Source organism: Lissotriton helveticus, chromosome 5_1 (assembly GCF_964261635.1).
Source record: "Lissotriton helveticus chromosome 5_1, aLisHel1.1, whole genome shotgun sequence".
Lineage (NCBI taxonomy): Eukaryota > Metazoa > Chordata > Amphibia > Caudata > Salamandridae > Lissotriton > Lissotriton helveticus.
Window position 1 is genome coordinate 392,607,843 of NC_136065.1, and position 22,508 is coordinate 392,630,350.

Consider the following 22,508-nt stretch of genomic DNA (forward strand, 5'->3'; position numbering starts at 1 on the left):
TGCTGTGCTGTGTTTCTTAAATGTGATGTCAAAAACGATTTTGGGGGAAATGAATGGCTTTTACATTTTTGAGTAGGAATAAATAGTGTCTGCATGCTTAAAGAAATAATTTGACCTTTTCAGAATGATGTTACCTGTGTTAACTCAGTGTAGGAAGCACATTGAGTTTCTTTGCATAGAGGAATTGTATTTTGTAAAATTGTGAAGTTTCAGTAGTGTCAGTCAGTCAGTCAAAGGTATGTTTATTAAGATCATAATCTTTAAACAAGCGTAAAAGCAATACCATGAGTTTAAAATGTCCACATAAAAATTGATAAAATCATTAAACAAATGCTCCAGTGTTGATTAAAAAACTCTTACCCACCCTCATACATTTCATATCACCCATTTAATTATAATTATAAAAAATAGAATAAATTATCTCCTTTAAAACAGTCTTGTTTCCTTACATCACGCATATATTTCGTTGGTTAAGAAGCATAAGATCCTGCAAATTACTCCTGTCCTCTTAATAGGCTCTGTACCGCCTTTATGTATTTACCTATGGCAATTGCAACATCAATGGTGGGCATTTCAGTTAAGAGGATAGCCGCCTGTGCCCTTGTTCTTATATCATGTTTTTAAAATATTGGGCGCAGCCATAGTTTCCGCTGTTCTAGTAAAATTAGGCAGTCAAGAAGAATATGTACAAGGTCGCCTTTGGAGCCCAGGTTACACCTGCAGCACCCTTTATGGTCTAACATTGTTAATTTTAAGTTTTTGTTTATTAACCAGGGATTGATCCCAATCCGCAACCTTAATATCTCCTGCCTATAGCAGCGGTTTGGTAAGATGTCAAGGTAGGGGAACCCATTCTCATTTGACCAAGAGTTCAACATGAATTCTACTGATTTTTTCTTTACTAAATAGGCCATGTCGGTCTTCCTCGAGACTTCCTTTCCATTCAATTTCAGCTCACTCTTTGAACAGGCTAATTGGTACGTGTCCTGGTTTACCTCCACCTTTAGCCTTTTGCAGATCTGTATCATTTTTTCTCTACAAGTTTTTGCCCAACTTAGGGCGCTGTTTTGGATTTCCTTCCTGCACCATTGTGCTATTTTTTGACCTTCTGTCTCTTCCAAACGTTTCCAAAGTCTGATTATCGCAGATTGTATTTGTACCTCCCAAGAGATTGTGCCTATCTCTATTCTTATGGCTTGGACCATAGATGATTGTGGTAGGGATACAAGGCTTTTGAGGCATTTCCCTTCTGTCAGGTCCCAGGCTCACTTACCGCTCAAATAAAGGATTTCTGCTCCGTATAAGACCTGTGAGGGTATCATTGCGTTAAAGACTTTCAAAAGTGGACGGTGCGACAGATCACCGTAGTCCCGGTTCAACATTTTTAGACCACAGATTGATGTATGAGCTTTTGCTCTTTGTGCTTCCAAATGAGTTCGCCAATTTAGTAATTTATCGAACCATATACCTAGGTAACGATATTCTTTTACCGTCTCCAGTTTAAGATCCCCTAGGTACCAATTGAACTTACTGGTCTTTTTTCCAAAGCATAAGGTTTTTGTTTTATCTAAGTTTACTGTTAAGAATTTCCTCACACAGTATACCTTGAATGCGTTCAACTTTCTTTGGAGGCCTATCTCGGTCTGGTCTACTATTACCAGATCGTCTGCATAAAGTAGGCAGGGCACCTTTTTTCCGTCCATTCTAGGGTTTGCACTACCTTCTACCTCTAGATGGGCCGGTAGGTCTGACAGAAATATGGAGAATAACTGTGATGCCAGAACGCAACCCTGTCTTAGGCCATTATCAATGGGTATGTTTTGTGTCAGTGTACCCACGGTATCCCTAATTACTTGGGCCCAGTTTCCTTGATGTAATTCCTTTATTATAGTTAGGAGATCTTTGGGAATTTTTACCTTCATTAGTGTTTCCCATAGGCAGTCCCGATCTACTGAGTCGAAGGCGGCTCGGAAGTCAACGAAGCAACAGCATAATTTGCCGTTTTGTTCCGTTGACTTCTTTGCCATTGCCCACAGTGCGAAACCATGGTCTACTGTGGAGTGCCCCTCCCTGAATCCTCCTTGTTCTATTGGTATGATTTGGAACTCCTTGGCCCATGGGTTAAGTTTATTTAGCACAATTTTTGAGAAAACCTTCTCTCCTATATCTAGGAGGTTAATCAGTCTGTAGTTTTGTGGTGCCTCCATGCTCCCTTTCTTGTGGATTGGCCGGATTACTGCGCCTTTCCAGTTGGATGGCATTATGCCTTCTGTTAATATTATATGGAACATCTGGGCAAAAAATTTTGCCCACCACTTTACTTCTGACTTTATTATTATTGCGGGAAGGTTGTCTGGTCCTGCCGCACGAGTTAGCTTAAGTTCTCTTATTACCTGTTCTACTTGCTTCTCGTTAAACTCGGATTTGAGGTCTTCAGATATTTCCTGCCATTTTTGGGGCTCTACATGATTTCGAGGAGTTCGTACCCCGTACAATTCCTTTATGTACTCCTCCCAGGCTGCCTCACTGACCACACATTTCATTTCTCCGTCTGTCGGACCAGCGGCTGCCTTTACCATTTTCCAGAATTTTCTTAAGTTTTTTTCCTCGATTGCTTCTAGCAGGTTCAGCCAGCATTTTTCTTTATATGACCTCTTTGCATCATTTACCATTTTTTTAAAAACTGCTTTCTGCTTGTTTATACGTTTCTGTCTCTCAAAGGTGAAGTTCTTTTTTTTGTCTTCTTTGTGCTGCTCGTATCTCCCTTTTTTTAGATTGGCACTCAGCCGAGAACCATTTCACTCGGCTGACCGTGGGTTTTGGGCTGTTCTTTTTGTCTTTTTTTAGTTCTATTTTTAGACACTGGACTACTTGATCTATCTTCTCTATGTACCATTTCAGGTTTTTACCTTCCAAATTTCCTAGTTTCACCTTAGCTTGCATTGCCTTCAGTTTTTCCTGGTATTCCTCGGTAAGTCGTGTCGTTACCCGTTTAGGGTACTCGACATCCTGTGGGATCACTTTGCCTCTAGGCATCTTACTTCCCCCAGATATCCTTAGGAGCAAGGCATATGGTCACTAAGTTCTTTTTGTTCTATTTTGAATTCCCGTATTAGATGGAAATTCCAGGCTGGCATAAACATATAGTCAATTGGGCAGTTCTGTAGGCCTATTATAAAGGTCTTCCCTGCTGGGCAGTCTGTCTTCATTCTGCCGTTCAGACATTGGAGACCCCTACCTCCTAGGAAATGTATTAGTTCTAATTCCTGTTTCGTGGGTTCACCTGCTGTGAAACTAGTGTGGTTTATTCCATACGCTTCTAACAGTTCTCTATTCCAACGGTCGACCTTCTTTGGATTTAATTTATGATTAAAGTCTCCCATAATTATCAATGTATCTGAAGCATATTTTTCTAAAAGAAGGTCCATGTCCTCTATAAAATGTCCCATCTCCCTCTCATACTCTATTGTGTTATCCCACTGCATATATACATTCATCACAGTCAACATTTTGTATTTCATTTCCAAGGTCAACAGTTCAAGTCTACAAGCTAGAATCCATTTACATTTCATTTTTAGTGAAGTTGCTTCTCTCAATACTTTTGTTGAGACTAGTGTCATTAAACCCCCAGACGGGCGACGAAATCTTTTTCTCGTAGCTGGACGATTCAATTGTAGATAACTCTCGATGATTGGGGTTTCGTCGCATGTCCAAGTCTCTTGTAGGCAGGCAATTTCCACTTTATTTACTACTTCTTTAATGTATTCACGCTTTAGTTCGTTGCCTAAGCCATTTATATTCCATGTTAGGAGACTTAGACATTGCGACACCCCCCATCCTATTCTACCTCACTTAGGCCTCCATCTTCTACCCCTTCCTCCGTATAATACTTGTGTAGATCTCCCACATAGCTGCTACTTAGAGACCAGTTGTCCCATGTGGCATCGTTTCCTGCATTGTTTATCACTATATTCATGCAGCTCCGGTTTTCTAGATTATCTCTACATAACTTTACTTGTCTCCTCCCCAGACCTGCATGGTATTTTAGAAAGGTACTGCCCAGGAGGCCTGTCACTTCCCTCTCTGGTATTACCCTTATACCCATTTGGTTTATCTCACTGGTGGCTTTTAAAATTGCAGTTTTTACCAGGTCTGAGTGCAGAGACACTTTAGTTATTTCTTTGCCGTTTCTATTTTCTTCGAAGCCAACTTGCCTTAGATCCCTTGTACTGATCTCACTCAGGCTGCTGCATTTGGCGAAGGCGGTCAGAATCTGTGCCCTATTTAAGGGGTTTGTATTTCTAACCGTATTTCCCCTTTTCACAGCTTGTACATGTTCCAAGTATACCCACTTGTTATTATCCACCTCTAATATTTTCTTGGGAGTTTCATATTTTAGCTGTCTGCTCTTTGTTCTCCCTGGTGGTGGCCCATGGCTTTCCACTTCTGTTAATTCTCGGGAGTGTGGGCTAACTACTCTTTTGCCACTTTTGGGTTGTCCTGGAGCTATCCTTACTTTCTGCTTTTTAGTATAGGTTGTTGGAGGTTTATCCTTCAGTCCCTTACTTCTCCCATTTTTCCTAACTACTAACGGGGTAGTTGTTATTTTGGACACCGATTGCAGGGGTTCAATCGGTACATAGATTGGGGCAGATGCATTTAAGCCTGGCTGTGGTTCCCCCTCTGATTTCTTCCCTTGTCTCTTCCCTTGTCTCTTTGTCGAATGGTACAAGGCCCGCTTCTTACCATCCCTATTTCTAGTGGGAGCTACTGCATACACTCCTCGCCTTTTTATCAGCATTGGGTGTCTAGAAATATATACATTATTTGATGCCTCTGCCGCTTCATTTACTATACTTTGTTCAATTGGTTGGGGTATGACTACTAAATTTGCCACAACTGCGTCTACGGGGTCACTCTCTATATTTTCTTCTATAGGCTGGGGAGTGACTGTCATATTTGGCATTCGGCTCTTAATCCCCACCAGTTCCTCGCCAATCTTTTTTAGGAACAGTTTCTGTGCTTTCAACACTCCATTATTTGATAATGTTACTTCTAAAATTCCTTGGAGTGTCTTCTGTAACATCAATATTAGTTCCAACAGGGAAGATGCAGGAGTTACAGAAAGGATCGAGTCCTGTAGGTTGTTTATTTCTGGATTTGCTTGATTTTCCGTTCTTACAACGTCCTGCTCTGAGTGGTTTTTTTGGGCATTCACTTCGTGCCGTTGTTGAACTCTCGCGTCTCCCCAGACCAAGCTCGGACTCTGAGTTTCATTTCCATTTTGCCTTTCTATTTCAGTAGTTTGCAGCGAGAACATTCTTGGAGACGAAGAGAGCCGAGGCGCTGCTATTTGAAGATTTTGGCTCAGAAGGGTAAGGTTTATTGATATTGGGTCCTCCCCTCCTTCTTCTATATCTATAGATTGTTCATCGGGAAGTTCTCCCACTTCTTTCCTTCTTTGGTTCTCATCTTCTGCCCCCTCCTCTTCTCTGTCCTTCACGCCATTTTGTTCCTCGTCTTCTGGTTGTTCCAAGTTTATTGGCTCTATAGATTTGTAGTGTTTCCCTACAAAGTATTTTATGGAACTGGAAGCTGCCAGATTATCTTTCCGTTTAGTGGTTGTTTTAGTGCAGTCCCTTTTGGCTTCCGGTACATTTTTGGTTGCCCTTTTAACTTTTCTTTTCTTACGTCGCCCCTTGCTGTTGTCCATAGCAGAGGCCTGGCTTTCCTGGGTCTCTTCCAGTGAAATTGAATCCTCTATTACTTTACTCTTCCCTAAGCTATCATCTTTGCGCCCTTTTTGCCCTTTTTTCGGGGCCATCTTATGGGGTTTTAATGTCTTTAGCTGCAATGCTGCTGAAAATGATTTCACAGGTCTGTTCAGATATGGCTCATAGGTATACATAATTCTTTCACACAATTCTTTCACTTACCTCTGTTGTGCCTTGTGTCTGCCAGCCTGCCTTGCCGCTCTTGTTTTCCTCTCCGGGGTATTTCTCCTGCTATTGCACCTTCTCTCCTAGGCTCCTTACACCTCAGGTGCCTTAGGTACTAACTAGGTGCAGTCACGCTATCTGAGGTCCAAGTTATAGCGTTATCCAGGGTCTGGGCTGTGCCCCCCCCTCCTGCGCTGCTGCACCACTGACCGGCGTGCCTCTGGTATGTCCTTTGGTAATCCTGACAGTGACCATGTAGCGCTCTCGCTGCTTTCCTCTCTCAGGACTGATGGCTGCAGCCTAGGGGAAGGCTGAAAAATGGCTCCGGGGGTATTTTAGACGCACAGCGTCCGCGTCTCCGAGATTGTTTCCCCCCCCCTTTGTCCGGCACGCTTCCTCGCAGTATTGGGGCTCCCGGCGGCTGATTTCTTGCCGACCGGCGTACAGTGTTTACCCCCGTGCTGCTCCGTGCGTTCATGCGTTCGCGTTGATCCGCGTTAATCCGACTCCTACTCAATTGCTCAGGCTGCGTCTCCTGGCTGCGTCTCCGGGAAGGCAAGGCTAGGCGTGGCTAGGCGCAACAGAGCTTCTATGGTGAATGTTCTAAGGAAATGCAGTTTCACTAGTGACATGGAATGCTTGTACATAGGACCTGTGCTGTGTTTCTTAAATGTGATGTCAAAAACGATTTTGGGGAAATTAATGGCTTTTACATTTTTGATAAGGAATAAAGAGTGTCTGCATGCTTAAAGAAATACATTTGCCCCTTTCACAATGATGTCACCTGTGTTACCTCAGATTAGGAAGTAGATTGTGCAGATGAGGTCAGGCATGTCCAGAGGTATAGAGGAGGTGACGCCTTTGTTCAAGACTGTAGTGGGAGAGAGGGCTTTCCTGGGGGGCATAGGTGGTGAGGCTTGTGTCTAAGAGTGCAGTGGACTAGGCTTCATGAAGCCTATCCCCGACTGCACTCTTAGACACAGGCGTCAATTTGACTCTTTACAATGATGTTACCTGTGTTACCTCAGATTAGGAAGTAGATTGTGCAGATGAGGTCAGGCATGTCCAGAGGTATAGAGGAGGTGACGCCTTTGTTCAAGACTGTAGTGGGAGAGAGGGCTTTCCTGGGGGGCATAGGTGGTGAGGCTTGTGTCTAAGAGTGCAGTGGACTAGGCTTCATGAAGCCTATCCCCGACTGCACTCTTAGACACAGGCGTCAATTTGACTCTTTACAATGATGTTACCTGTGTTACCTCAGATTAGGAAGTAGATTGTGCAGATGAGGTCAGGCATGTCCAGAGGTACAGAGGAGGTGAGGCCTTTGTTCAAGACTGTAGTGGGAGAGAGGGCTTTCCTGGGGAGCATAGGTGGTGAGGCTTGTGTCTAGGAGTGCAGTGGACTAGGCTTCATGAAGCCTATCCCAGACTGCACTCTTAGACACAGGCGTCAATTTGACTCTTTACAATGATGTTACCTGTGTAAACTCAGTGTAGGAAGCACATTGAGTTTCTTTGCATAGAGGAATTGTATTTTGTAAAATAGTGAGGTTTCAGTAATGACATGGAATGCTTGTACATAGGACCTGTGCTGTGTTTCTTAAATGTGAAGTCAAAAACGATTTTGGGGAAAATGAATGGCTTTTACATTTTTGAGATGGAATAAATAGTGTTTGCATGCTGAAAGACATACATTTGACCTTTTCAGAATGATGTTACCTGTGTTAACTCAGTGTAGGAAGCACATTGAGTTTCGTTGCATAGAGGAAATGTATTTTGTAAAATTGTGAAGTTTTAGTAGTGACATGGAATGCTTGTATATAGGTGCTGTGCTGTGTTTCTTTAATATGATGTCAAAAACGATTTTGGGGAAAATGAATGGCTTTTACATTTTTGAGAAGGAATAAAGAGTGTCTGCATGCTTAAAGAAATACATTTGCTCCTTTCACAATGATGTCACCTGCGTTACCTCAGATTAGGAAGTAGATTGTGCAGATGAGGTTAGGCATGTCCAGAGGTATAGAGGAGGTGACACCTTTGTTCAAGACTGTAGTGGGAGAGAGGGCTTTCCTGGGGAACATAGGTGGTGAGGCTTGTGTCTAAGAGTGCAGTGGACTAGGCTTCATGAAGCCTATCCCCGACTGCACTCTTAGACACAGGCGTTAATTTGACTCTTTACAATGATGTTACTTGTGTTACCTCAGATTAGGAAGTAGATTGTGCAGATGAGGTCAGTCATGTCCAGAGGTACAGAGGAGGTGAGGCCTTTGTTCAAGACTGTAGTGGGAGAGAGGGCTTTTCTGGGGAGCATAGGTGGTGAGGCTTGTGTCTAAGAGTGCAGTGGACTAGGCTTCATGAAGCCTATCCCCGACTGCACTCTTAGACACAGGCGTCAATTTGACTCTTTACAATGATGTTACCTGTGTTAACTCGGTGTAGGAAGCACATTGAGTTTGTTTGCATAGAGGAATTGTATTTTGTAAAATAGTGAAGTTTCAGTAATGACATGGAATGCTTGTACATAGGTGCTGTGCTGTGTTTCTTAAATGTGATGTCAAAAACGATTTGGGGGAAAATTAATGGCTTTTACATTTTTGAGTAGGAATAGGTAGTGTCTGCATGCTTAAAGAAATACATTTCAACCTTTCACAATAATGTCACCTGTGTTACCTCAGATTAGGAAGTAGATTGTGCAGTTGGGGTGAGGCATGTCCAGAGGGACAGAGGAGGTGAGGTCTGTGTTCAAGACTGTAGTGGGAGAGAGGCCTTTCCTGGGAAGCATAGGTGGTGAGGGCTGTGTGTAAGAGTGCAGTTGACTAGACTTCATGAAGCCTATCCACTAGTGCACTCTTAGACACAGGTCTCATCTTCTTTGTACCTGTGGACAGAGCTGTCTTCCACTACACTCTTCAATACAGGCCTCACCTCTTCTGCACCCCTGGAGAATCTTCACCTGATCTGTAACCCTGAATAGACCGTTTGCTTTTTGTCATTGCTTTGTTGTTTGGTAATAGTGATCTATAATGTGCTATTTTTTTTTAACACAGATTGAAATCAAGATTTCAAGAGTAAGCAAAGATGCCCTCGAAGCAAAGGAGAAGAAAACATGATTACCGCAGAAAAACAAAAACAGCAACGGAATTACAGCACTCTTCCACAACAAATACTTCAAAAAACAGGAACAAAGCTCCTGGTAAGACAACTAGGTCTTTCTTACGGAACATATGTAGATAAAAAAAAAATGTTGGAGAGCATGTAGAAAAAGAGAATGAGAGAGTAAATTTGAAAAGGAAGGAGAGACCCTCAAAAAATTCTACAACTGGAGCAGGAGAGAATAATATGTATAGGAATAGAAGGCAGAATCAGTTTAGAGACATTTGTAAACGAATGTTTCGCAATAGGGTGGTTTTAAATTTGTTAAAAAACATTAGGAAAGGTAAACAGAGAGCTGCTTTTTATAAGAAAAAGAAAAGTGTAGAGAAGATTGTTGATCAGGCTTTTGAAGTTAAGAAAAAATTATTTATTTTAATAATCAATAGAATTAGGACACTTAACAAGACAATTGATGTTTTCAAATCAAACAGTAGATGGAAAAGATTAATTAATCGGACACATTTTTGTAAAGTTTTTTCAGGAGAATGGATGCACAGTTCAAGTTGTGAGCCATTTTTTAATGAGGAGAGTTACTTCCAGGAGAATGATTTAGTGCATGCAGTTGACACCAGTGGTCGAGCGTATGAAGTGAAAGACGGTTGTCCGATTGAAAAAGAGAAACTTGTGCCTAGAGAACCAGAAGAGGTGTTAACTGATGAAGTTTTAGGGAGACGTACTAAGGGTCCAGTGTACACTTGGAAGTGTAGTCGTATTTGTAGTGTGTGACAGGAATCAATTGATTTGTTTTGTAATTTCTTACGTACATATAGTAAGAAAAGTCTAAAGCAGAAAGTGAAGTTGTTGCAAGACTTAGGGGCACATGCATCATTGAGACATTTTGCACTTCTTAATTTGCGAAAAATACTGAATTGCAAATTAAGAATTGCAAAATGCTATGCATCATTTTTTTCGGTATTTATTTGTGATTCGGTAAAAATCGCAATTTTTACCGAATCCCAAATAAATACCGAATTCTTAAGAGCATTTTCGCAATTCCCATTGATTCCTATGGGCCAAAAGGCCCATAGGAGTCAATGGGAAGGCATTTACAGATTCACAATTTGTTGATGCATTCCAAGGGTGCAGGGGGGTCCAAAGGACCCCCCCTTGCACCCCTGAAATGCATTTGAAAGTGCATGTTTCACACACACATGTCCTAAGGACATGTGTGTCTGTAACATGACAGTTTAAAAAATGCATTTTTTTGCTTTTTGACAGATTTTCGCAAATTACCACGAGGGTCAACCTCGTGGTAATTTGCACTTCCAATTTCAAAATTCGCATTTTTTTTTTAAATTGATGCATTGCATTTAAGGAATCGCACAAATGCGATTCCTTAAATGCATTCGCATTTTTTAAGAAATGCAAAAAAATGCGAATTCTGAAAAGTGTTTGATGCATCCCAAAAACGTATTTAGGAAGTGCAAACGGCCGAATTTACCGATTCGCACCGTTTGCACTTTCTAAATAGGTTGATGCATGTGCCCCTTAGATCCTTGCAGAGTGAGAAAACACAGGTTTGCAAGGGCATTCACTGGCTTGTCTTTCTAGAAAAGTCTGTCAGAGTGTTTTTCATCATTTTAGGATGTTAGCAGTGCATCATACCAAAATGAGGAAATTAGTGAGAATGTTGTATTATGCAAAAAGTCCAGCACTTAAGCTTAAACAATTAAACAGTGCTCTTTTGCATGGAACTGAATTAGATGTGAAGAAGATTTGTGAAGAAATTGAGATTTGTTATTTTGGTGAAAAAGAGGACAGTGTAGAAATTGACACAACAATTCAAGGTAATGTGGAAGACAATGTACAGATTTCAAGTACAGAAAAGTTTGAGCAGGAAATTACCAGGTTTAAGGTGAAATCAAGTGAAAGGCCGAATTTTACTTGTGTGTGTTGTCGACGAAGTCATTATAAACATCAAACTAGATTAGTTGATTTATACGTAAAAAGTGAAAAGATGAATAATTATGAGTGGAAGGATTTTGCAACTTATTTGTGGGTGGAGAATTGTTTTGATTTGAGTTCTGATCAGCGTATTTGTAAATATTGTTATGATAAATTAAATCAAAACAGAATGCCTGCTAGAGCTGTTCATAATAATCTGGAGTTGGTAGACATTCCCCGTGAATTGATGGATTTAAATACATATGAGTCTATTTTGATTCAATGTGTCCATCCTTTTCAGGCAATTGTTCGCATGGAGCCTAAGATAGGGAAATTGCCTCCTACAGATTTGCAGAGAGGATTAAAGGGAAGAGTTGTTTATTTGCCTCTAGATTTCAAAAAAAATATTGATACAATTGGTATAGAAAAAGTAGAAGAGGAACCTTTAGTTATTCTAGTTAATGGGGTTCCGACAAAGAGTAAGAAATCTGGCGAGATTTAGTGGATGTTAGGAAAGTCAAAAAGGCAACGTTGTATTTAGTAAAAAACAATGAGTATTACAAAGATGTATGTGTTGCAGCAGAGGAAACAGCTGCAGATGAAGACAGTGACTGTTCAGGCGGCCAAATTGAAAAAGTTGATGTGTCTAGAAGTGAAGAAATATATGAACATTATACTGTTCATCCTTTGCATTCCAAAGAAGTAATGGGGAATGCAATTGAATTGTTTCAAATGAAAGCAGCAAAAGGAAGTCCCATTAGTGTATGGGAAGAAAGTTTGGAAGCTCGTTGTTTTCCACAGCTATTTCCAACAGGTCGAGGTGGACGATATGACGGTCGACCACTTCAAATTCCTGCATCTGAATATCGAACTGTAAGATTATATGCTGAAGATCCAAGGTTTCGTCAATGCATTCCCTATTTGTTTCATTTACTGTATGAAAGTGACTTGTCTGGGCTTTCTTATGCAGTAAACTATATACTGAAAAGTGGAGCACATCTGCATAATGTTTCGGCGAGGGACTTTATGGAGAAAGTGAATCTGCAAGATAATATTTTGGAATCTCATTTAATCAATCTCATGGCATGTCAGCGTGGTACAAACGAGTATTGGTACCGTCGTCATGGGGAATTGAAATGTATGCTAAGAAACTTAGCAACTCCTACATGGTTCCTCACTCTTAGCTGTGCCGAGTATGCATGGGACGACTTACTTCAATTTCTACGAGAGGCAAATGCAAATATACAAAATATAGAATTCAAAACACCTGGAGAACTGTGTTCTTTGGATCCAGTGAATGTATGCAGATATTTCAATCATAGATTTGAAGCTATGATGTCTTTTATTACCAACAAAAAAAATCCTCCCCTTGGAGAGGTTTTGGATTTCTTTTGGAGAAAGGAGTATCAAGCGAGAGGTGCTCCTCACATACATATGTTGTTGTGGATTAAAGATGCACCCAAATTTGGAACAGATTCGGATGAGACAGTGATGAGCTTCATTGAAGAGTATTCAACATGTGCTGTTCCGAAAACTACCGAAGAAAACAGTTTAAGGCAACAAGTTTTACGCTTTCAATCCCATCGTTGTGGAAAGTACTGTCGTCAAAAATTCAGAAACAGGGGGAGGAGCCTAGCTCGAGGACGGAATGGCCGCCTTTTAGCTCGGCACCGTCGGCCCTCCGGCTAACCTCGACTATCCTGCAATATATCCTGCACTGCTACGATTCTTCAATACAGAATTTGAAATTTAAAGATCCACTCTTACTCACCGTCTGGTCCGGAGGTTCCTGTGTGCTGTGGGTCCGCAGCTGTGCCCTCGGTGAGATTGGGGCCTCCGGGCACCCGAGACCGGGACCTCGCCTGCGGGACCCAACAGGCGGAGAAGAGATTGCCGGCCCCGGCCGCGAAAGTGAGCCACAGGTGGGAACCGTTATGCGTGTGCCCCGGAGATCCTGAACCGGCCCCGACGACTGGGCCGTGCGGCTGGAGGGGGACGAGATGTGTTGGGGGCTGACCGTGTGAAGGGGTCCCTTCGCCCTTGTCCTGTCCGGCGACCCTGAACCCCGCGCCTGGCTCTCGCCTGTGGGGCCTGCCACTGTTCGGAGGGGGGAACCCCCCCCATCGGGCGCTCGCTCATCCTGTGCCGGTGAGGCCGTTGTTGGGAGCCTCCGGAGGTCTGTAAAGTCCTCCATTTGGGAACTGTTTGGGGGCCCACGGTGGAGTGTGGGGTGGCGAAACTCACAAGATGGCTGCAGACAACGCGGGGGATGCTCCGCTCTGCATTGGCGCTCCTTACCGGCCGGATTGTGCGGAGGCCTGGGTGTGTGCTCGGCCGCCCACGCCCGGAGATATTCTGGACGCCTTGATGTCATTGTACGCTGTCTTGGCCCCCGGTGCCTCTGCCGACCCCATGCGGCTCGCCGCCATTTTGGGCCGCCGCTCTTCCATGCACCCCTATCGTCCTGATGCCGCCATTGCTTCGCCCCCTTCGGCTGCGCCAGGAGTTGCTGTTGTTGTTCTTCGGCCGATTGATGGGCCGGTGACTTTTGACCCTCTGCCTCCTCACCGCCTGGATTTCGAGGACTTCCACACGCCGCAGAGATCTGCTCCTTCCCGGATACCTGGGTCTTATGGTGGGCCGCTGTTCGATCCCGTTTCGTTAGATTCGAACTTTTGTCCTGGAGGGGTACCTTTGTATTGTCGAACTGCACGTCTGGACTCCGGCTTGCCTTTGCTTGCCCTGTCGTTGCTACTACAATTGACTTGCTTTATTGACTTTTTGTATTCCCTCCGTACGAAGGCTCTCCCTGATTTATATCACTGCCGTGACTCTGGACAACATTACGATTATTTTGAGCTGGGTGGTCCGCTCCACATTCTCCTTTATTGGGTTGGTTTCGTGGTTAAGAAGGGTTGGGGTGAGTTGTACGACATAATAGTTTGCTGGTTTGCTTGTCCGTTGCACTGATGTATGTACTCCCTGACACGGTGAATCGTTACAATCTCTTCCTCCTCCCCCTCCCTGTGATTTTTGCTGTATGTGAAGATGTAGTATTGACTTGATGCTTATTCATTCGTTGGTCGGGGGAGGGTCGTGGCCGAATGTGTTTGCTCATATCCTCTGGCTCCTCCCTCACATTTATTTTTGTTTTGTATTTCTTCTCCTCCTCTTTTTGTCTTCTTCCTCTACTCTCCCTTTTTTCACTATATTTCGGGTTTCGGATTAGGGCAACAGGCACGCTGTTTGGAGGGTAGGCCGTAGCCTTCTGCAGGGTTCGGGGTGGGACGGGTGGGCGGGGTCTTTCAGATGGTTTCTTTTGGTTCTATGGCCCTTTTCTATCCCTTTTTAGCGGTGCCGCCTCTGTCCTCGCTTCTCAGGCATGAGTGGGTTGGGGTCTGTTGCTATGCCACTTTTATCGGTCTCGATGCTTCGTCGCGACTGCCATACCCTTCTTTTTGCCAGTTCTTCACTTTCTTCTGTACTATTAGCCGCGGGTTGCCTGGCCCGGGGTGGCGCCCATCTTGCACGATTGTGTCCCTCCTTTTATACTTCTTATTTTGTTCTTTCTCCTTCCTTCCCCCCCCTTTCTATCCCCCCTTTTTGGTTTCCTCCCCTTTGTTTCCCCCCCTATTTTTCCCCCCTTCCCTTTCCCTATCCCTTTCCCCCCCCCCACCCCCCCTTTTTCCCCCCTCCTCCCCCTTTTTCCCAGGCTCGTATCGTTAGAAGTGGGTTCGGTTCGTACATTTTATCCGTTCCCCTTGCCTCTGTTAGCTGTTATTGGGTGGGGGACATAAGATCTTGATTGCACTTGTATGCTTCTCCACTATATTTTACGTTTATTCTGTGCTGCGATTGACTAGTGCCCTTACATCCTCCTCCCCCCCCACCCCCCCCCCTCCTCTCGTTTCAGCATGGGTGTATTCCTGTTTCTGGGTTAACCCGTATTTGTGAGTCAGTCATGAGCCTTGTCCCCTTATCATAAAATAGACCTCTTTGATCCTGAGATTGGGCCGTTATTGCCGCTTATCCCATTTCTAGCATTGTTTAATTATGTTTGCTTGCCTGCCAACTGGCCTTGTGTCGCTTATTTTGATTCTTGATCGTCTTTGACTTGTGGCCGGCCGGATTGGTTGTAGGCCCGCACATGTTTATCCCAATGATGCAAATAAAGGTCTTCAAAAAAAAAAAAAAAAATTCAGAAACAAGGACAAGTTCTACACAAAATGTCGTTTCGGCTTTCCACGACCAGTGATTTCTGAAGGAAGAGTAAATAATTTGATGTCTTCTCTGAGACATACTGTGATGAGGAAATCACCAAAAAATACATACAATTTAAAAAGAAACGAAGAGTCCAAGTACATCAACGACTACAACCAAGTGATTTTGTCCATGTGGAATGCTAACATGGATATTCAATTCGTTGCTGACAACTCTATTGCTGTGGCTCGATATGTGACGTCTTACATCACAAAAAAAGAAAAGACAGAACTGAAGGAAATGTGGGAGGACATTTCACATGAAAAGAGTCTAAGCAAGAAATTATACAGTTACAGTATGAAGATGTTGTCGCATCGAGAAATTGGAGCATATGAATGTTCTGATCGATTGTCGTCAGCAAGTCTCTATGCCAAATCTAGAACCATTATTTGGGTGAGTCTAGGTCTTGCTGCAACACGAAATCGAGTTTTGAAATCTGTACAAGAAATAGAGTATTTGGCGGAGAAAGAACCAGAAAGTACAGATATTTTGAAGATAAACATGTTGGATACATACTATCCAAATAGAAGTAGTCATCTTGAGAACAGTTGTTTGTATGAAGTTCTGCAAAACTATATTTATAAGAGAACCATCAGAGAAGATATTAACAATGGAATATATGCTATCATTGGGTGTGAAGGATGTCTAGTGAGACAGAAAAAAGGCCATTTGATTAATCATCGAAAATTGAGTTGCGAAAATCCAAAAAAAGGGAATTTTACTATTTAGCTCTTTTGCAACTCTTTAAGCCATGGCGTACAGAAGAGGAACTATTTGGAGATTTTCTCTGTTACGAAGATTCTTTTAATGCAACCAAGGATACCATAGAATGTCCTGTTTTTCCAAATTATCTGCAAATGTTGAACGAAGAAATAGAGCAAGAAGCCACAATTGCTGCAGAGATTGCTAGAGACAGTTCTCAAGACAGTCAGAGTTCTGCTTCATTGAGTCAGGATCCACTTGGAGGACCAATTATTCAAAATGAAGCTGCCACTGCCATGGATGAGGTGGAAAGAGCTCAAGATGATGTAGTTAACTTAGAAGATTTGGTGAAACAACTAAACCATGAGCAGAAACAGATATATGACGAAGTCACAGATCAGGTTGAACATGGATTCACTCATGAGAAAAAAGAGTGCTCATGTACATCTTTTAAACCAGTCCAACTGTACGTGAGTGGAGAAGCGGGAACTGGAAAAAGTTTTCTGATTAAAGCAATTGCAACTTATCTGCAGAAAAGGACTGAATCACCGCTGTCTTGTGTTGTTACCGCTCCAACTGGGCTGGCTGCACATAACATTAAAGGGATTACTTTACATCGTTTACTGATGCTGCCAGTGGAGCATGATAACAAATTGCAATATCACAAGCTATCTGGAGATGCGTGTTCCGAAGTTTCGAGAGTCCTGAAGAAAATGAAACTTCTTATCATTGATGAAGTAAGCATGGTGTCAAATATAATGCTTGCTTTTGTGCATTTGAGAATGCACGAAATTCTTAGAACAGACTATGATGTCTTATTTGGAGGAAAACATATTATTGTTTTTGGAGATCTACTGTAGTTGACTCCAGTGAAAGGACAACCTGTGTTCGAAATGCTCACGCATGAAGATACCAGGAAGTGCCTAGGAAGCATTGGAAACATTAATATATGGTTAAACTTCAAATATGCAGAACTGCTTCAAAATATGCGGCAGGCAAAGGATGAAGATTATAAAAATATTTTACAAGATGTAAGAATCGGAAAAGTAAGTCAGCAAGGGAAAGAAGCTTTACATGGATGATTAATTTCAAATTTGTACCCAAATGAAAACATTCTTCCAGAGAATATTGTTAAGAAAATTAACAAGAAGAAATCTGGCATATGTTTGATGCCAACTCTGAAAGAATGTTCCATGTCCAACAACAAAATGTTAAAGATAGAAAATGAAGAGATAGTGAAACTGGAAGCTATAGATAAAACAGAGCATATGGGAGCAACAATTATTTTGTCTGAAAATTTGAAATCAAAATTGGATTCATTAGAGAAGACTATATCTAAAACTGCTGGTTTTGAAAAGACTCTGAATGTGTGTTTGAATTCTCGTATCATTTTGAGAAGGAATTTAAATGTTGAAAGAGGTCTGGTAAATGGAGCAATGGGTCATGTTGTTGGTTTTGTGAATTACAAAAATAGATGGAATTGAAATTTTAAAAATTAAATTTGATGGCATTGATGAAATAGAACAAATTTGTCGTTGTTCAGCTAGATTTTTGCTTGTGAAAGACTTATATGTTCGCCGAAAACAGTTTCCTATTTGTTTGGCATATGCGGTGACAATTCATAAATCTCAAGGTTTAAGTGTAGATAGCGCTTTGGTGAACATTGGAAGTTCTGTGTTTAAAGAGGGTATGGCATATGTGGCATTATCACGAGTCAGAACTTTATCAGGATTGTACTTGATTGAGTGTGATGAAACAAAGATTTGTGCAGATCTACATTGTGTTAAAGAATACAATAGGTTAAGAAGAGAGTATGCTCCACATTTGCCTCAATATCCTCTGATTGAAAAACGTGTGGTAGGCCGAAAAAGAAGAAATGAGAGTAATTGCAGTGAGGTAGTAGCAAAAAGACAAAAAGTAGATGAAACTGTAATTGTAAGCAGGGAAAAAGGATTCTGTTGAAGATGTTGTTGGATTTCAGTTTGAAAACAGTTCTGGTGTCAACTGCTATGCTAATGTAGTGGTTAATGTTGTTTTTTTTCTTCAAAATATACAAGAACAGATTGTTGAAAATCGGGATCAAAGATTCTGTTGAGAGTTGAATTCCGTGTTTGAGAAATGTACCAGTGATAGAGCAAAAATAGAAAGTGTTTCAGAAATTCGAAATCTTCTAGACGTATGTTCTGGTGAAAATCAATTTTCACAGAATATTCAGCAGGATTATCAGGAATTTTTAATGTATATGTTTGATGTATTAGAAGATGAAGGTGTAGATATAAAAAATCTTTTTAGCCTTTCTTATCAATGGCAGCATGACTGCGACAACTGTACTTTATCAAGTACTACTAGAATAGACACTGAAAGATTTATATATTTGACTTTACCAGACTGCAAATCAGTGCCTTTTAATAATCTAGTTAAAGCAGCGGATCACAATATGGTGTGTACCCAATGTAAGTCTACAATGCTGTCCACATTATTTCTTCAAAATTATGGTCAGTATGTCATTTTAATGTTCCAACGATGTAGACCTGATGGAACTAAATTGACAACTTCTATTAAAAATTTAGTGGCTTCTCAGTTATCCATATCAGGAAGAACCTTTGCAACTGTAGCTATTATTTTTCATGACGGTCCTTCTACAACATCAGGGCATTACACATGCTATTTAAAAAGTTGTAAAGGTTGGACCCAATGTAACGACACTCAGTTGACTTTCAAACAACGTTTGCCTTTTGGCTTAAAAAATTCATACCTAGTGTTTTTACAACCAAAATTTAGGTAAAGGTAATTGGCCTATGAAGACGGGAGCAGTTAATAAAGGTTATTTTGCTGTTTAAAAATATATTCTGAGTAAAAGTGATCCAGGTAATATACAAAATTGACTTGTCATATAGGTACTGTAAGTGGATCTCATAGTAAGTGATATTAGTATTATACAAAATGATGAACATGAGTGAGTCAGAGATGGTTTTACAAATACTTAAATATTGTGAAAATGTTGTAGAGCCTTTCTTTCAGAACGTCGGAAAAAAGGTCTTTTCAGAGTTTCTTAGAATTAATTTGAAAATATACTCATACATCTGACACTATTTGGCCAAAAGGAAAGGTACAGGAATGAGTAAAGAGTCATGACAGAAAAAAAGGAGTATATGAAAATAATGAAAATATTTCAGATGTTCTTGGAGCTTTTCTTCTAGAAAGTCGATGAAATGGATTTTTTAGTGAACAGCAGAGTACTTTGCAACGAGAAAAGGACCTCTATGATATACTATTTGGCCTCAAGGAAAAGTAAGTCAATCAATGATTAGTGTACATTTGTCATTTATCAGTATCTAAGGTTTTTTTTAAAACACAATCTTTTAGATTGTGGTTTTTTTCCCGCTGTCATATGATGAGTAATTTGAACTCACTGTTTTAAGTGAAATTCAATATATTCTGAGAACAGCAAAAATAAACTATGTAACATGTTGTACAAGTTATTCTATACTTTGGATTGTGTAAATTAAATTGTATTCCCATTCTCTGACATTCACTTTCCTTTTTCCTCTCTCTTTCAGCTCTCATTACTCACTCAAACTGCCTTTCTCTCACTCTGTTTCACACCCATTCGTTTACTCCACTTCTTTCACAACCCCTCATTCTCATCTCAACTGTCTGCATCCCCTCTTTCCCTTGCATAACTATTCAGCTTTCAGTCTCTCTGCTTTACTTCCCTTTTCCGACTTTTCCTCCTTTGCTCTTTTAGTAATTCCTCTTTACTCACTGAGCAGTATTGTCGCACTCTATCACTATAACTCACCCACTCTCCCTCGCTTATCTTTGTTTGCTCCTTTCTTTTGACCTCTTCTCTCTATTTTTCGTTCACTACCTCTATGTCCTCAGTGCATCACTCTCCTTGTGTTATGTTCACTTGTGTTTATCTACCTTCTATCATTTCTTTTACAACAACTTCACTGCTCCTCTCTCATCGTTCTTCATCCCATTTCTTTTACTCTGGTTCCATTACTATCCCTCATTTCCTTTCTTTCAATGTCCTTCTCTTTACTTTCATCACTAAATTATTTTCTCTCAGTACCACTGTTTTAGTCGTCTTCTCCTCCCTTTTTTTGCTCCCTTACTCATTTCCTTTTCTTACTTATTGTACTCCACCTCACTCAGTTTTCTCTTAGTGTGTCTGTCTACTGACTTCCTCACTCCATTTCCCTCAATCGTTGTATATTATCCTCTCTCCCTTCATCCCTTCACTTTGACTGTTCTTCACTTACTCTCAGTTATCTTCTATTTCTCAATCTTCTAAATGCATCCTTATTAGACTCTTTTCCGTCTCTGTTATTATCTTTTTACTTACTAATGTTTCCTGACTTAGTTTTGCTAACTCACATTGTTTTAGTATCTTTCTTACCTTCAGTTCATTTCTCTGTTCTTCTCTTCCTCTGTGTCAGTGAATCTATATGCCTTACTCTTAGTAATTTGCTCTCATTCTATTTCTTTTTTTCTCTTTTTATCCTTCTACCTTACTTTATTTCCCTTTCTGTGTCCTTCACTCTTACATTATTTCTAAATACACTGTTATGATTTTTAACCTCTTCATTTGTATCTTTTAATTTAAAATACACATTTTACTAATTATAACTTATTTTTTCTTCTCTCTTTCACAGATACAAAGTGTAGTAAAAAAAATAATTAAAGTTACATTTATTATATGGTAAGTATGACTATAAAAATGTATTTTGTCATCACCCTTTGCTTTAAGCTTACTAATATCTTCTCAACCAACCTCACTCCTGTGTCTTTATTCTGCTTCCCTCACTTATTCTTATTCTCCATGTTTACTCCAATTTCCCTATTTCCCCTCTCATATTCAACTTCTTCCAATCCCTATTCTTTACTTCACTTACCCTCAGTTCCCTTCCTTTGCTTCTTCACTCATTTTGTTTTTCTTAATTATTTACCTTACTCCTACACACACCTCATCTCCTTCTCAACACATACACACACCTCTAACATACACCCCACACACACACCATACACACACCTCATACACACAAAAAATCCCCCCACACACACTCTTCACATACACACACACATTCCATACACACACATACATCGCACACATATACACCCCACACCCATACACTGCTCACACACACTTCATACACCCTCACCTTCACGCACACCAGAACACCCCACACAGCCACACCCACAGACACACCTTACACACCCACACCCCGACCTACACCCACTGACTCCCTATAAGTCACACACACTGCATTACTTATCTTTCTTTGCTGTTTCACTCAAACCCATTCAGGTACTGTTTCCTTTACTCCTTTTTTCACCCTCTTTCACCCCTCTTTACTTATACTAACTGGTCTTTTCTTACCCTCCCTCACCGTTCTTCATTTATCCCAGTTACGCCACTACCCTTCATTCTCAATTTTTTTCTGTCCTTTCTTTTTCTTTCAACACCCACTCACATTCTCCCACTATCTCTACTTTAGTCTTCTTCCTCTCTCTTCCCTTCTTTCGCTCCTTTACTCATTTTACTTTTCTCACTTTCACCCTATTACACTTTCTCTGTTTTTTACTATGTATTAAACAATCCCTCTGTGTTCATCCTGTAGCTCTCTTTCTCTTAACATTACTCTCTTTGTGTTCTTCCCTCATGCTAACTCCTTCATCAAATTTTTTTTTTTCTATTTTTTTGGGGGGCGCGCCCCGGTACGCGTACCCTAAGAAAAAAAAATTGACAGAGATTCATTAAAAATATAGGTTTATTTTTTATAAATGAAAGGTAGTTCTAAAAAGAACTGTTTTTTTTCTTCTTTTTGTTGTTTTGTATTTTTTTTATGTTTTTTTGAACATTTTGTACTTTTTTTGGCTTTTCAAAACAGTTTTATATATTTTTTGTATTTTTTATGGGGAGAAACAAAAAACAGGGAATTGTAAATGGCTCAACAGGAGCAAAAAACAAAAAAACAGAAAAAATTACTGTTTTTTGGGGCATTTGTGATTGTCACCAGCAAGGACGACGAGCTTCATGCTCTTTTCACCATAGGCGATGAGCTTGCCACATTCAATACATGTGATTCTAAAATCTGCAAATCGTGGTTGTATACAAGGCATCATCTCTGTTGTTTCTGGTCCCGATGGAGTGGGTTGCTTTCTTTTGGAGGTGGTCCTTGAATACTGGGGGAGGTTACTATCCAGTTCCCTAACCTCTGCACGAGAATAGTTGTTTGGATGCTTCCGGGTCATATGTCGAATCATGGTATTTTTACCAAAGGAATATATTTTTTGTGGATTGCCCCTTGAGAGTTCCATGCCACAGATTCGACAAGTTACCTTGGCCGCATTAACTTTTTTCTTACCCTCTGGGAGTGAAAAAAACTCCCATACAATGTGTGACCTGGGCTTGTATGGGGTATTTTGTTCAGGCAGCCATGTTGTCCCCTCCTCCTCTTCCTCTTCCTCCTCCTCGTCTTCCTGACCACCAATGTACTGTTGTGGTGGTCCTCTTGATGGTGGTGGTGGTGGTGGTGGTGGTGCAGATGCTCCAGCTGTTGCAGCT

At 41.0% G+C, this 22,508-nt stretch overlaps 1 protein-coding gene across 3 annotated transcripts in view; it reads right to left on the reverse strand.

Annotated features, from left to right (window-relative positions):
• Positions 1 to 22,508, reverse strand: part of LOC144753177 (mucin-5B-like) — a 404,695-nt gene that overhangs the window by 115,371 nt on the left and 266,816 nt on the right. The gene's annotated exons all lie outside the window — the stretch shown is intronic.